The following is a 4504-nucleotide window of genomic DNA, read 5'->3' as shown; positions in this document are numbered from 1 at the left end:
CCATCGTTGATCTCGATATACATATTTGCTTGGAAGATTTCCAAGACACGGTTGCCCCTCCGAGGGTAAACACATAACCACTAGTGGATTTGGAGTCTTTTATATCAAATATCCAATTTGGGTCACTATACCCTTCTAGTACCGCTGGGTATCTGGTATAATGTAGCCCACAATCCCTAGTGTAGCGTAGATAACCTAACACCTGCATAATGACCCTTCAATGAGTAGTATTCAGATTATTCTTGTATCTACTAAGCCCGCTAACAGAGTAGGCTATATCCAGCCTTGTACAACTCATTAGATACATCAAACTCCCAATGACCTGAGAATATTTTAGCTAAGAAACACTCTCATCATTATTCTTGGTCAAATGTAGACTTAAGTCTACCGGTGTCCTAGACATACTTGTATATGATTTATCGAATTTATCAAGTATCTTCTCAATATAGTGAGATTGAGAAAGTACAATACCACTAGATGTTCTAATAATTTTAGTACCTAGAATTACATCTGCAGGGTCCATATCTTTCATGTCAAACTTAAAGTTTAACAATCTCTTGGTAGTTCTAATCATTTCATCGTTACTACCAACAATGAGTATATTATCAATGTATAAACACAAAATGGCATAGCCTCCGTCAGTGTCTTAGACATATATGCATTTGTCACACTCATTGATTATAAACCCATTTGGCAACATAACGTTGTCAAACTTCTCATGCCATAGCTTAGGAGCTTGCTTCAAACCATATAATGACTTGACAAGCTTACAAACTTTCTTATTTTGTCCTGGAGCTGAAAACCCCTTAAGTTGCTCCATGTAGATTTCTTCATCTAAATCTCCATTTAAGAAAGTTGTCTTTACATCCATCTGATGTACCTCCAGACCACGTAAAACAACTATTGCAATCACCATACGAATAGATGTAATCCTTGTTACAGGTGAATATGTATCAAAATAATCCAGGCCTTCTCGTTGCCAGTATCCTTTGATAACTAGCCTCGCTTTATACTTATCAATTGACCCATTAGCCTTCATCTTCCTCCTAAAGATCCACTTACTCCCCAAGGCCTTACTTCCTAGGGGTAGATTAACCAACTCCCAGGAATAGTTTTGTAAGATGGAGTCAATCTCACTCTTAATTGCTTTTTTCTATAAGGAACTTTCAGGTGAAGTCGCAGCTTCATGGAAAATTCGAGGTTCTCCCTTTAACATATAAGTCAAGAAGTCCAGACCAAAGGGCTCAGAAGTCCTAGTCCTCTTACTCCTTCATGGCTCATCTACTTCCTCATCTTGATCACTATCACTAGGATCATCTTCAAGTTCTTTTTTAGAACTTTGATCATCTTCTCGAGTTGGGCAAGGAAATAGGTCCTCAAAGAAAGACGTATTCTTTGACTCCATAATGGTATGTTTGTGTATATCTGAAATATTCGACTTGTGCACAAGAAACCTATATGCACTACTATTCTATGCATAACCAATGAATATACAATCCATAATTTTTGAACCTATCCTAACCCGCTTGGGTGTAGGTACTGCCACTTTGGCAATACACCCCCATATTCGTAGGAAATTATAAGAAAGCTTGCAGTCTTTCCATAATTCATACAGAGTCTTGTCCACTTTCTTCCGAGGTATTCTATTTAGAATGTAATTCACGGAGACAATTGCCTCCCCCACAAGTTCTACGGCAACCCAGAACTCATTAACATTGCATTCATGATTTCTTTCAACGTCCTATTTTTTCACTCAGCAACACCATTTGGATGAGGGGAATAAGGCGCTGTAGTTTGGTGGATAGTTCTAGATTGAGCACAAATCTCAACAAAAGGCGATTTATATTCTCTACCACGATCACTTCTTAAAGCCTTGATCTTTCAGCTTAGTTGATTCTCAACTTCATTCTTAAACAGAATAAACTTGCCAATCGCATCATCTTTGCTTTTAAGCAAATACACATAACAGTATTTAGTGTAATCATCAACAAAAGTGATGAAGTACTTGTTGCCACTACTTGATTGTATGACTTTCATGTCACACACATCACTATGCACTAAATCTAAAGGCTCAGTACTTCTTTCAACATACTGAAATAAAGTCCTTGTCAATTTAGCTTCTACACAAGTTTCACACTCATGATTTGGATTAATCTTGAAAGATGGTATGTGATCTAATTTGATTAATCTATGCAACGAGTCAAAATTCACATGACCAAGTCTACCATGCTATAATTCAGGGGACTCAAGCATATAAGCAGAAAAAAAAAAAAAAAAAAAAGCTTTCTTATTAACTTTAGGGATAATAGCCATTACATTGAGGTGAAACATACAGCCCGACATATACCCCTTCCCCATATAGAACCCGCTTGTGGTCAACACGACCTTATCAAACTCAAACACCATGCGGAAGCCATGCTTGCTTAAGAGCGACCCTGAGACAAGGTTCTTACGAGTGTCCAGAACAAATAGGACATCGTTCAGAGTTGGCTCTTTTCCTAAAGTCATCTTTAGGACCGCTTTGCCTTTACCCTCAACAGTTGAGGTTACAGAATTTCCCATGAATAACTTCTCACCATTTGAAATCGGTTCGAAAGTTGTAAGCATCTTCTTCTCAGCACAGATGTGGTGAGTGGCCCCAGTGTCCACCCATCATTTCTTTAGGTTAGACCCCACCATGTTTACCTCAGAGACGACAGCTAACAGATACGTGTCATTCATATCTTGTGACAGATTCTCCATTTCAGCCATGTGCACCTGACTTTTGTTCTGTGGAGGGCACTTCTTGTAAGGCTTCTTTTTCTTGAGACAATTAACCGCTCGATGCCCATTGCTTCCACAGTTAAAGCACTTTCCATTAAACCTAAAAGTAGGTTCCTGCAGCATAGATCGACCTTTAGGAGACACCGCCTTTAGCCCCCAGCTTTGAGCTTTTTCCGGTCATGGCTTCTTCTTCACCCCAAGGATTGGCCATGCTCAACCATGTTCGCTTTCACAGTGGAGGTACTTCTTCATTTTCTTCCTGTTGTCTTCCTCAATTCAGAGCCTGACAACAAGCTCTTTGGCTGTCATCTCCTTTCATTTGTGCTTCAAGTAGTTCTTAAAGTCTTTCCAGTCGCTAGGCAACTTCTCAATCAAAGTAGCTGCCTGGAATGATTCACTCAAGAACATTCCCTCTGCATGAATGTCATGCAGAATCACTTGAAAATTTTGGACTTGGCTAATGACAGTTTTTGAGTCCACCATTTTGAAGTCCAAAAACCGGTCAACGATAAATTTCTTTGCCCCAGCATCCTCGATCTTGTACTTCTTGTCCAAAGCATCCCATCACTCCTTTGTTGACTTCTTGGCATAAAACACGTTGAACAATGTATCTACCAAGCCATTCAGAACATAGTTATGGCAAAGGAAGTCTGATTGCTTTCAAGCATCTAGAGCCATGAGCTTCTATTTGTCTTGCTCATTCTCCTACACGGCTGGTGGATCCTCACTCAAAAACCTTGTAAGGCTAAGAGTAGTCAGGTAGAATAGCATCTTCTGCTGCCACCTTTTGAAATTCACTCTAGTAAACTTCTCTGGGCGCTCATGATGGTCGAGCGATCCTCCCGGAACAATAGGAGCAGCAACATGGTTGACCACAGAGGTCACAACAATAGGGTTGACCACAAAGGTCACAGTAGGGGTTAGCAAGTCAGTTGTCCTGGGGTTCTGATCCCCACCAACATTAGCAGCAGCAGCAGTAACATTAGTGACAGTTGCCATTTCTGAAAAATACAACAGAATTTCACTATCCTGTGTCTCCAGAAATTAAACTTAACGCTAGAAAATCTAAAAGTTGGAAATTTAATTCAAAACTAGTCTCACCACTTACCTTAGAATCGAACATGGTCAGGAAAGTTTCAAGGAAGACTGTAGGGGTCATACCGGTCCCACTTAAGACTCAGTTAACCTTAAACAAAATTTTCAAGAGCATATTGACTCCTAGTCCATGGGAAACAATTTTAGAATTAAATTTTCTAGGGAATAAATTAGGTTAAAACAAACCAAGTTCCAAAATTTACAAGAAAATAAAATTCTTCCAAAATAACAAGCAAACAAACTTGCTTAAAAATTAGTGGTAAATAACCACACCTAAAGTTCAAGCAAAAAATGCTTCAAATGTAAAGAATATAAACTAATCCAATTAGGATTCTAATTGGTCCAAAACTCCTTTCCATGCTTAGGTAGTTCTATTCAACAAAAAGGTTAGTAGTCCAATTTTTTTTAATTTTTTTTATTGTAATCCCAAATTCTATTCATTTGGATTTTTATTTTTTTTTCCATTCCCTTTTGCATAAGTATTCTTGTAAAGAAAGTCAGTAGAAAAACACAACAAAATACAAAGCAAATAATTGAAAGATAAAAGCAATAAATTAATTTAATTGCAAAATTAAGTAAAAATTAAAATGCTAGACAAGTTACAAAACTTATAACTTTAAAAATTAAATTAAAATTAATTGGAAAG

Source organism: Camellia sinensis, chromosome 4 (genome assembly GCF_055761805.1).
Source record: "Camellia sinensis isolate YWXY chromosome 4, ASM5576180v1, whole genome shotgun sequence".
NCBI classification, from domain to species: Eukaryota; Viridiplantae; Streptophyta; class Magnoliopsida; order Ericales; family Theaceae; genus Camellia; species Camellia sinensis.
The sequence above is the reverse complement of the archived record's forward strand: the minus strand, read 5'-3'. Positions refer to the sequence as shown.